Source organism: Apium graveolens, chromosome 1 (assembly GCF_009905375.1).
Source record: "Apium graveolens cultivar Ventura chromosome 1, ASM990537v1, whole genome shotgun sequence".
NCBI classification, from domain to species: Eukaryota; Viridiplantae; Streptophyta; class Magnoliopsida; order Apiales; family Apiaceae; genus Apium; species Apium graveolens.
In genome coordinates this window covers 78,424,226-78,437,429 of record NC_133647.1, presented here as the reverse complement: position 1 = coordinate 78,437,429, position 13,204 = coordinate 78,424,226, and positions in this window count along the sequence as shown.

The following is a 13,204-nucleotide window of genomic DNA, read 5'->3' as shown; positions in this document are numbered from 1 at the left end:
AGCTAGTCTCTGAGTTCCGGAACAGGTATATAGGATGGCAGTTGGAGCCGTCTGGTGTTGATAGCCTGATCAGCTGTCATCACATATCCCCTATGTATCTGAATTGGCTTTGTGATTCTCGTAATGAAATAAGTAGTTTATACAGTGGATTTGGAAATGAAAATGGCATGCTAGAATTAAACTCTGGTATTTGTACAGAGCACACTACTTCATTTGTTTTGTTGATAGCGTGCTAGTTTTGGAATATCCAGTTTATGAATGTTTACCATGTGTTGCAAATGAGCTATTATCTCTATTCCTATCACTGATTTATCGTAAACTGTTTTAATTGTTATCCATATAGTGGTACTGCTGTGCAATTGATTGCTCACCCTTGCAGAATGTTTTATATACATACTGCAGATGCCTAGGAGATTCTTCCGTGATAGTCGGGCATGGTTCCAGTTCCCTCCGTGTCAGGCAATTCTGAGATGGTTGTGTTGGACCAAGGATGGCCTATTGAGTTGCTGTGTTAAGTTAGCATCATCAGGATGGTTGTTGTAAGTTGGTTTTGTAATAGTTGTAACCTAAATCATACTTAAACCTGGAAAAGATCTTGGTAAAGGGACCGTGTTTATGATAAGTTGGATTATATTATGTTGTTATTACTATTATTGATGACGTCAACTCCTGACCCCGGAGTTGAGGCCATCACAGTTGGTATCGGAACTATAGTTTTGAGTCCCTGATTTTGGTTAGGAATAGAGTTAAAAAGGGTACAGGAAGGTTTATATCTATATGTGAGCCAGCAACTCAATCAGAGGAGCGAGTCTATGAGTTTGGTCAAGGGTTTTGGAGATGTAACCCTGACGTCTATTGAGGATTGGCTGGAACTACCCTAACCTAAAGTACGTTTCCTTCGTATATGTATTATTAGTAATGTCCGATAGAGATTTCTAGTTTCCCTATCGAGAATTCAAATTTGATTGAGAGAATTCAGCTTCTGAGCATACCCTGGATGTGTCAGCTGAAGAGACGCCAATGTTATTTCTAAATATCATATTTTCTATGCCAAGGATCGTTATTGGACCGATTGTGTGACCTTGGTGAGCTCAGATAATATGATAATAGTGAGTGGATTCTATGACGGCCAAGTTCTATAGTGAATGTGGATCAGAACGGGAGGTGGTATCTTTGAACCCTTATACTTCTTTCTTGAAATGTATTTTGTTTCCAGAGTTATTGTTTCTTATCTTATAAGTTGCTTACTTTTCTTGTGAGAAAGTTGAGAACTCGGAGTAAGCCATTTATGGTTCTGTTGGTTCAATTATAAATCAAATTTTTCTCCCTCCTTATTGGTAAATTTTTATTTAAATATTGTTTCCTTCCTCGGTGATTTAGTCAGTTGATTGAGGGCAAAGAATGCATATGATTTGACTATTTGTCTATATGACAAAGGGTCTGGTGGGACACCACCGAGCTATGTGTTGTGAACTATGCGGTACTAAGAATGGCCATCTTCTGTACTTATATGGTTGCTCTCAATCATACCTACATTTTCTCCACTGTTCCTTCTTATTCAATTCCCTTAAGTTTAAAATTTCATTTGATAATCTAGGATAATGAATTTCTGTGATTATATGGTTTTCGTTATTGAAAGCAAGTAAGAGTGATTGTCAGGAAGAACGAAAGTCCTATATCAGGGTGTTATTTAAGAATAAGGGTAACCGCGAAGGTTCAAAATCTATCGGTGGAGTTCTAGCCTGGGGAAAAGTAATTTAGTGGTTGGTGGATTATGTGTAAGTGACCAGAAATCATCCTTAGAGAGATGGTTGGTGGAAATATGGACTACAGTGCTTAGTAGAGCCAGTGTTCCTTAAGTTTGACTTGATTTACCGGTTTGTTCTGCACAGTGTGTGGTGGATATAGCCATCCAACTTTTATTGTATATCAGATCGGTTCAGTTGTTATACTTGGGTAGTGATGGGAAGTTGGTTAGTTGCTGAGGTATTGAGGAGCCGTGCGACGGTGTTCAGTTTTCCTGAACTGTTGTTGATTCTGCTACTGTCATTATTGCTATGATTGCTAGTGCCGTTAATCTATATTTCTTTTGTAAATGGACCCCGATATTATAAGGACATGGGTATTTTTATTGGGCAGCATTTCCTGATATAGGTGTACTGTTTAAACAGTGATATCTTTTGTCAAACATTTTATTATGTTTTGAATAAACTCATTTATATATTCCAGGAAAATGCCACCCAAGAAAGCTACCTAGTCTAAAGAAAATGGTAGTAGTTTTGTGGAGGGTCCAACTATAAATAAAATTCTACACTTGTTGCGCCAGCAGCAACAACAACAGTTGCAGTTAATCCAACAGGTTCAGCAACATCACCAACAATTACAGTTAATCCAACAGGTTCAGCAGCAACAGCAAGGAGTGAACCAAAGTGTTAGTTTCAAATCCTTCTAGAGTGTTAAACCTCCTGAGTTTAAAGGTGAACCTAATCCAGTAGCTGCTGGAGCATGGTTAAGAGAGATGGACAAAGCTTTCAATCTTGTCCAAGTAAGTGATAATCTTAAGACTGATTATGTAAGCTACTTCTTAAAGAATGGAGCAAATTACTAGTGGGAGTCAACCAGAGCGTTAGTAGGAGAAGGCCATGTTCCATGGGCTAGGGTGACTGAGTTGTATTTGGAAAAGTATTTCCCAGGTTGTGTGCGGAGTCAAATGAGATTGAGTTTCTAGAATTGAAGCAAGGTGATAAAATTGTAGCTGAGTATGAGGCTAAGTTTATAGAGTTGGCTAGGTTTGTACCAGATTATGTATGCTCTAAAGCTCAGAAGGCAAAGAGGATTCAACAAGGATTGAAGCCTGAAATTCGTAGTGGAGTGGTGGCATTACAATTCAAGACGTATCCTTCCGTAGTTCAGGCCGCCTTAGTAATTGAACTTGATCAGAAGTTAGTCGCTAGAGAAAAAGAAGATAAAAAGCGAAAGATAGATGATATGGAAGAAGCATCAGGTCAAGAGGGATCCAGCCAGAGGTCTCTGAAAAAGGTAGGAAGAAGTAAGAATAAAGAATTTAGAGGGAGAAGTATTTCTTTAAACATGATTAGTAACACCTCAGCCTGCTCTAATCGAGCCAAGTCGGTTAAGTCGCCTATATCGGAGTGTAAGCAATGTGGTAAGAGGCATGATGGAAGGTGTAAGGAAAATACTGAATGTTTCAGGTATGGACATAATGGACACTACGCGTCAGAATGTAAGGTGGAAAATCCAAGAGTCACCTGTTATAACTGTGGCAAGGTGGGGCATGTTGCCAAGAACTGTAGGAGTGCTTCCCGAGTTAGCATGAAAGGTAGTGCATCAAAAGGTTTGACGTCCAGTACAACCAAGGTTAAGACTTATAATAGGAGTAAAAGATCAGCTGCTTAAGACCCCCATAAAGAACCAAGGCAATGATTGATTACCAGAAAAAGCCAATAGTATGGTAAGTTTCTACGTGCAGAAGTAATATAGGATGTTCTTCCAATCATACGAGAAAAAGGAGTAATAAGCAAGGGATACAAGGTAGATCCACTATGTGCTAAGATACGAAGAAGAAAATACTTAAGTTGGGGGAAGTTTGAGTAATAAATAGATGCCCTGGAGTTCTGGAGGCCCTTGGAACGAAATAATTAGTTCGATAATGGTAAAAGTTATTGGAAGGAGGAAAGTGAACATACCCGATATAGTCCATTGAGGTGCACCAGTGATGTTGTTGGAGAAGAGGGATGGAATTGTGAGGTTGTGTACTAATTATCAGGATTTTAACAAAATGACGAAGAAGAATAAGTAACCCTATTAAGAATTGATTACTTGTGTGACTTAATTCAAGGAGTGTGTTATTTCTCGGAGATTGACTAAAGATCCAGTCTGAAGACATACCAAAGATTGCGATTAGAATGAGTTATGAGCATTGTAAGTTCTGGTGAAAATATGTAGAGTAACAAGTGAATCAGTTGTCTATAAGAAATTAAGGAACATGGTGTTTAAGGAGTATTTGGGTGGTGTAATTTTATTTATTGATAACATCCTTGACCATTCAAGAACTAAGAAAGGCCAAGTTGAACACCTAAAGAAATGTCTGTGAAGGGTTGAAAAGTAGCAATTGTATACTGAGCTTCAAAAGTATGAAAATCTGATCAAAATTGATTATGAGCCATGGTTGTTTGAGTAACTACCAACCAAATAAGGTCCATGTAGGGATAGATGTCTTGAGTAGAAGAAAAAAAATGAATATGATTAAGATTACTGAGGAATTAATAAAATAATTGGAAAGAGAAAAAGTTGGAGTTCGAATACCTGAAGGTGATAAGAAGTGAATATATGATATTACTTTCTAGCCTTGACGGATGAGAATGAGTAAGAGGTGTTCGAATGTTTGGAACCAAGTTGAAAATGAGTACTACCTATCATCCTTAGATGAAGGGTCAGTGAGAAGATGATTCGGATAATATAAGATATGTGGAGAGTATATATATTGGATTTAAAAAGGAAACTGAGGTAATCACCTACCATGAATTGAGTTTTCTATGCTAATAGTTATCATGTTAGTAAGAGAATGCTACTTTGCGAAGCCTTGTATGGACATAAGCATGGGTCCTCACTATATTGAGAGAAAGTGGGGGGTAGAGATATTGTTAAGTCCTGAGCTAATTCAGTACATCAAGAGTGTAGTGGTGTTGATTCAGAAAAGTGTTGAAACAGCTTGAGAGAGACCAAGAAAGAAAGTGGATTTGCATCGAAAGAATATGAATATATAGAATTAGGATTGTGGTAGTTTCACCTTAAAAGAGATTGGTTAAGTTCGAGGTATAAAGAAATATAAGTAAAGTTGTCTATGAGCGGGTATTACCGCTGCAGTTACAGTATATATATATATATAATGTGTTAAGCGTGTCAATATTAAGGTGACATGTATTTGATTCAAATCAAGTCATTAATTAGGAGCCAATGGGCCCTTATCCAAATTTATTCTGCGTGAAATGATCGATCCTAACCCTGGATCGTTAAGAGCGAGTCTTTAGGAATGAGTTATATCCATAAAGAGTATGCTTTGAATAAATCCCTAAGTAGAAGAGTCTGCTTGAAAGTTAGAGTCAGATATTCTTGACAAATATCCTCATTTATTTAGTTAAGTCAGATTCTGAGGACAGAATCTTTTTGAGGGGGGAAGGATGTAACGACTCCTATACTTTTATATTTAATTATGGAATTATTGAATGAATGATCTATGTGTATAGCTTTTGTCAGCTATATGTGTTTTATTTTTATCTATGTGTGTAATTGTTGAATAATTAAACAAACAGAATATGTATATGGGTTCTGTCAGCGGGTTGTTGCTTTGTTATTATGTATATGTGATTACAAGTTGATGGTATTGAATTGCGTGGTTAATTACTGGGTCGTATGATTTTTGTTTTTGCTTTTAAAGTGGATTTAATGTAAATTTATTTGCATAAATATTTCAATTGTCTCTAGAATTGTTTTTATGGTTTTATAATTACAATATTTATTTTTGGGATTTTATAAAATTTAGAAATCAATATTTCATCAATTATTTAGCCCTATATGGTTTTCTAATTACATTAAATTGTAAAATCTGCATTTATTTCCAGAATTCTTCAAAAATTATAAAATTTATATTATTTAAGTTTAGAATATTCCGAGAATTTTAAAATTATTTTTGGAATTTTTGGGATTATTTTCACCCGCGCGTTGATTCGTTTATTTGATAAACGCGGGTATCAATTGCGTTTCTTGAAATTATTTTAAAATTTCGAAATTTATGTTTTTATAAACTTCGGGATATTTGTAACATTTTGAAACTATCTGCGTGACTTTCTGAATTTGTTTTAAGTGCAGCTCGGTTCGTTAAATTGTGAAATGCGGGTACGAGTTGTGTTTCAAAAATGCTTTAAAAATTATGAAAACTTTATTTTATTAGTTTCGGGGTTTTGAGAAAAAATTTAGATTATTTTGAATTTGTTCCGATATATTGCCACTTGCAAAATGTATCATTAAAATTAGAATTTACTGTCGAAATTGGGGCTTTCAGAGAAAATATATATATATATATATATATATATATATAGATACGTGTCCTTTTTTATTAGAAAAGTGTTTTATTTGTAAGGTGCAGTCCATGTTTTATAGTTATTTATTTATCTATTAATAATTCTTATCATTTTCAATCTCTCCCACTTTTTTACTTCTGGCGCCGCCTATGCTCTATACTTTCGGCGATTTCTCTGCCCCTGTATTCCGGCCGTCTGTCAGGGGTTGGTTGCCGACTTGGTTCTGTGATTCCCGGTTCGTTTCCGGTTATTACTCCCGGCCTGGCTTCCTATTATGTCCTATGTTTGTATATATATATATATATATATATATATACACGGTGTGTGCGCATCCGTGTGTGTGGGTTTATGTGTGTGTGTTACAGTGATGGTGTGTACATATGTTAATTGTTGTGTTGCCTGAGTAGCTACCTGTGCCGCCGGTTGTTTTTTCCGGCCGTGCGCTCGTCTGTGCTTGTGGGCGCGTGAGGCGCGTGTTCTTTGCAGTGTTCCTTCGAATGCTTATTTTAATTTACTGATTTAATTTTTATTTTAATTGCTGCAGTGAATAAATTGAATTGAGGTTTCGTGAAATAAAATTTATCGTTCAAGAATGAATTATAAATTAATCGGTGAAAATTTGTATGGAAACCCGAAATTAATCGGGCACCGACAAATTTTTACCACTGTCCGCGATGAAGTTCGACGAGCGGACGGTGGACGATGATGATTTAATTCTGAGTCCTAATATTTTAAAACAACTAAAATTAGTTTTATATTTTAGATCGAATTCGTTAATTAGTAAATATTGTAATGAAACGGTTAAAGTGATTTTGATAATTAAGATTGTATTGAAATTTTGATTGTGTAATTGATTGCGGTTGTTGTTGATTGGGTTGGATTATAAATGGGGGTTGTTGGATTAATTGGTTGGATTGATTGATTGTTGTGATTGACGTCGGATTTGCTTCGACGGGTTAGCCGATAAATAAAGGAGGTGCTGCCCAATTTTCGAGAAATCAAACTACGGAAATACGGGAGTGTATCCAGTAATTATCGGGCTGTTGAACGAGTATATATAAACACATATATATGTTTTATACGAAATTTGATTGTATGTTGTGGTGAACTGTTTTGCCAAATGTAATAACCCTAATTTTGTAAAATGACGAGTATATGTATTTTTTCGAAAACGAACACCGAACCGATTTCCGAGAACGTGAACCCTAACTGTTGTGTGTGTTAGTATAATATGAATAATTATGAGTCGGGTTATGGTATCGTATGTGTAGGTTGTTAGTGAGGATATGTCAAGCATACCTAGACATCTAACATAGAGTGTTTCGACTCTGTAGGTTCTAGTTGTGGGACTCAGGAATTGGGGTCGAACTAAAGATAATCTAGTGATCAGTCAACAAGCGCAGCAAGGTTCCAAGCGAAGGATCCGAGCGTGAAAGTCAGATCCAGGATAGTCTAATAGTAAGGCGATAAAGCCGAGTGTCCAAGTCAGTTCAAGGTCAATCAGGGATAATCGTAAGCCCTGCAAGGCAAGTACCCCTGACCATTTTTTATGGTTCAGTACGTATGAATAGCTAAATGTTCTGACCATTCATTTATGGTTCAGTACGTATGAATACCTAAATGTTTTATTCTCGTAATGGAATATAAACATTTTAAGTTACGTGTCCCCTGTAGATATAATCATTGTTTTTAAATCTGTTTTGGGGAAAAGTAACTTCGAAAGGTACCTATCTCGAATGAAATGATTTACGAACTAGATTTTATATGTGTGCTGGTAAAATGAATGGTTTTAAAAATGAGATAGGTACAAGTATTATAGAACGATCAGATATGGGATACATTGGGGCCAGGGGGCCTATTGAGGTGGCGTAAGAAGCTAATTCGGTTGCGCGCAAATTATAACCGATTAGTCCAATCGGTCAGAGACCTAGCTAGTCTCTGAGTTCCGGAACAGGTAAATGGGATAGTAGTTTGAGCCGTCTGGTGTTGATATCAGCAATCGTCACATATCCATTATGTATCTGATTTGGCTTTGTGAATCTCGTAACGGAACAAGCAGTTTATACGGTGGATTTGGAAATGAAAATGGCATGCTAGAATTAAACTCTGGTATTTGTACACAGCACACTACTACATTTGTTTTATTGATAGCATACTAGTTTTTGAATATCTAGTTTATGAATGTTTACCATGTGTTGCAAATGAGCTATTATCTCTGTTCCTATCACTGCTTTATCGTAAACTGTTTTACTTGTTATTCATATAGTGATACTGCTGAGCAATTGATTGCTCACCCTTGCAGAATGTTTTATATATATATTGCAGATGCCTAGGAGATTCTTCCGTGATAGTCGGGTAGAATTCCAGTTCCCTCCGTGTCAGGCTCCTCTAAGATGGTTGTGTTGGACCAAGGATGGTCTGTTGAGTTCCTGTGTTAAGTTAGCTGTATCAGGATGGTTGTTGTAAGTTGCTTTTGTAATAGTTGTAACCTAAATCATAATTAAACCTGGAAAAGATCTTGGTAAAGGGGTCGTGTTTATGATAAGTTTGATTATATTATGTTGTTATTACTATTATTGATGATGTCAACTCCTGACCCCGGGGTTGAGGCCGTCACACTAGGTGCTGGGTTTACCATTAAGGTATTCGCAGGATAATAAATCCACTAAAGAATTGTTTTCAAAAGAAGGTGTGTATCACCAAGGAAAACTATTTTTGAATAAAATGTAATTATCATATATGACATTTTTACTTGAGTTTATCATATTGTCATTTCATACTGTACATTATTATGTTGGGCATGATAGCTCACACTTATTTTCTTAAATTGACACAACACAATAGTGAATCAAGATGTTCCGTAGGATGTTTGGTGCTGTACCACAGGTAGACCGAATAAGCTGGATTGGTTTTCAGTTGTTTTTTAGTCCGACTTATTTACAAATATGATTTATGTAAGATAATGAATAAGAAGCAAATATTTGGCCAACGGACTAGCCTTACTTAAAGGTTATTTCCCCGGTAAGACTTAATTACTTTTGGGTTGTAATAATTATCACTTTGTGGATTGATTTACTCTAGTAATGAATGGTTCGTTTCCAAGACAATAACCTATAAGTGTGTGTGTATGATAAGTGTGGGGTCATAAAAGTGTGAGTATTTATATATTGTGATACAAGGTAAGTGTTATATAGTATTCAAGATGGCATGGCCTCCTAGATCCTTGACCCCGGATTTTGGGGCGCCACAGAAATAGTATCAGAGCCTTAGGTTATAAAATCTTGGAAATGATAGGATATAAAATATATAGACATAAGAATAATGAATAATCAATTAGAGCTCAAGTCGAGTTTGTCGTCAGGCTACATGGGTTGTCTTGACAGTATTACCCTCAAGGGAATTCCGACTCTAAGTTAGTAACACCTTGCCTATTGTGTCAGGTACCAGTGGAGCCTATGGGGGAGGTTGACCCTGTTGATGATATTATGGCCCCTGAGCGTCACCCTACTCCCGAGCCGGAGGACCCACCCATTGATGACTCAGATGATGACCCAACTGAGGATGCCCCAGAGGAGGAGACAGACCTTCCTATCACCATAGCTGATGACATTGAGGTGCCCCAGGGAGATGGCATAGGCTGGAGGGATATAGAGATGTACCCTCTCCCAAATGTTCGCTCTCCTACACCACACCCAGGGATGCAGAGCCCTTTGCCCTATACCGATGATGACGAGGAGGATGGGATGGATGTACAGACCTACGAGGCTTATGACATATCCTCTAGCGACCCAGACTCACCTCTACCACCCACGACGACCATACATGTAGCTGTACACGACTGGATAGTGGCTCAGCTTAACGCTGAGCTCACCGCGGCATCTGCCCACATTGTAGAGCTACGACAGGTGCTTACAGCTGAGAGAGCCATCAGGCTAGGATATCTAGGGGACTTCAGAGCTGCTTCCCCGGCCATAGCCTACAGGGAGATCGATAGGATCGAGCTCCATACCCGGCTTCAGATGAGGATGACGGCGGTGGGGGGATACATCGCGGTAGTTGACACAGAGCTGATGTTGGCAGGAGCGATGAGGAGGGTGTGAGACCTCACACACTATGATAGTGACTGAGGGACGAGTGGCTATTTATGGACCTTGTAAAGGGCTTGGTGACTTGTCACCAATTTTTGTTAGGATAGCTAGTAGTAGATAGCGTTCCTAGCCCTTCAGGGTACCCGGTTATGTATTTGCATTTCAGTATTCAGGACAAGTGATGATGTATTATAATCAGGTCATGTATGAACTCGGATAATTGTTTTGTCCCCAAGATATAATTGGGAGACCCTATTGTATATATCTAGCAGTTATAAGAAATTGATTTCCACAATATTGCACTTGTTAAAAATATGCTAGATAATAAATGACATGCTTACCTATGAATAAATTAATCCAATGGTAAAATTTTTTGCAACTACATTGATAAATTTTCATTATCAGAACGATGCCACCCCGTAGAAGAGGAACCAGGGCACAGCCCGCAGAATTTGTTAACCAACAATAGAATGATGAGGAAGAATATGTAGAAGAAGAGGTTGAGGATACCCATTAGGGAAGGAACCCCATGAATGAGTTTATGGAACTTTTAAGGGCAAATCTGAACCAACAGCCCATTCCACCACAGCCGCATATTTCCCAACAGACTGCGGCCACTTTATTCAGGGCATTCAAATCCCTTAAACCCCCAGAGTTTCTAGGATTTGCCGATCCCATTGAGGCATGGGCCTGGCTCAAGGAAATAGAAAAGTCCTTTGAGATACTAGGTGTGGAAGAATGACACAAGACTATTTTCGCTTCTTACATGATGAAAGGAGAAGCTAATTACTGGTGGGAGTCCAAACGAAACCTTGAGACAGATGCTGTGATTTCATGGGATAGATTTACCCGATTGTTCTTAGACAAGTATTTCCCTAGGTTTATGGAAACTCAGATGGAGATTAAGTTTTTGGAGCTGAAATAAGATAAGATTACTGTGGCAGAATATGAGGCCAAGTTTACTGAATTATCATGATTTGTGCCTGAGTTTATGAATACCGAAGAGAAGAAAGCGCGAAGGTTTCAGCTTGGTCTGAAACAGTAGATCCAGAACCAAGTGGCAGTACTAGAGTTGACAGATTATACTACCTTAGTGTAGAAGGCCTCGATTGTTGAAGCTGGCAGTGAGCAAAGTTTAAAGGAAAAGGAAAATAGAAAAAGGAAGATAGGGAATCAAGGAGGAGGAGGAAGAACCGGGAACAGGAGCCTCCCAAGCAGGTTCGTCAGGGGAGTGGTGTCCCAACTTGCGAGAGGCCCCGGATTTAGAATGGCCCCAAATGAGAGTGTTGGCCAGGGCGGCGAACAATCTAGGGCAACATTTCATAGCCAACCCCGTGCCCCAATACCAGAGTGTCAAACATGTAGAAGAAGACACCTTGGAGTGTGCAGTTAGGCGAGAGCCCCTCTGAAATGCTATAAGTGTGACCAAACTGGACACCTTGCCAACAACTGCAACCAAATCAACATGACGTGTTTCGAATGCGGGAAGGTAGGGCACATGTGGAAGGATTTCCCGACATTGAATACCCCGCTTCAGGGATGAGCAGAGCTGCATCCAACCGGCCCCCAGCTGTTAGGACCTTCAACATGACCGTTCAGGACGCTGTCCAAAACACGGACGTGATAGCAGGTACCCTTCTGTTAAATTTCGAACATGCCAATGTCCTATTTGATTCTGGAGTGACCAGGTCATTTATATCTCAAGATTTTGCTAAAAAGTTAAAATTAACATCGTCCCTTACATGAGGTATTATAAGTGGAAATAGCAAACAAAGAAATAATTCATGTAAATCAAGTATACCCTAAATGCAAGCTGAAATTAGAAGGGAAAGACTTCAAGGTTGACTTCATCCCATTTGTATTAGGAGAATTTGATGTAATCTTAGGAATGGATAGGTTATCCATTAAGGGAGTGCAAATTGATTGTGAGTGGAAGATGGTGAAGATAAGAGTGCAAAATGGAAAGGAAGTAGTGTTTAGAGGTCAACTACAGACCTAGAAATTTCTGACCATGCTACAGGAAAAGAGATTGTTAAAGAAAGGTAACGAGGCCTATTTGGCTTATGTGATGGATACTAAGAAGGAAGTTCCCAATATACAGGACATACCCATAGTGAATGAATTCGAGGATGTGTTTCCAGAGAACTTACCAGGATTGCCACCCGACAGAGAAATAGAATTCGCTATAGAATTAGCTCCAGGGACGGCACCAGTGTCCAAGGCCCCTTATAGGCTAGCCCCAGTTGAGATGAAGGAACTAGCTTCTCAACTGCAAGAGTTATTAGATAATGGGATGATAAGACCCAGTGTGTCACCATGGGGAGCGCCAGTACTGTTTGTAAAGAAAAAGGATGACAGTATGAGATTATGCATAGATTACCGAGAGTTGAATAAGCTGACTATTAAGAATAGGTACCCTCTCACTAGGATTGATGACCTATTCGACCAACTCAAGGGTGCTATACACGTTTCCAAAATAGATTTGAGGACAGGATATCACCAGTCAAAAATCAAACGTGAGGATATACCAAAGACTGCTTTTCGCACTAGGTATGGACATTATGAGTTCTTAGTCATGTCGTTTGGACTAACTAACGCACCCGCAACCTTCATGGATTTGATGAACAGAGTGTTCAAAAAGTACCTAGATATATGTGTGATAGTTTTTATAGATGATATTCTAATCTACTCAAAGATAGAGCAAGAACATGCTAAACATTTGAGGATAGTCTTAGAAATCTTGAGGAACGAGAAATTATATGCCAAGTTCTCGAAATGCGAGTTTTGGTTAAAGGAAGTTCAGTTCTTAGGGCATGTGGTGAGTAGCAAAGGAGTTTTAGTTGACCCCGCCAAGATAGAGGCGGTATCCAACTGGGAAAGACCGACTACCTCAACAGAGGTTAGGAGTTTTGTGGGTTTAGCAGGATATTACCGGAGATTAGTGCAAGACTTTGCTAAGATAGCTGGCCCACTGACTAGACATACCCGGAAAACGGAAAAGTCGTATGGACAGAG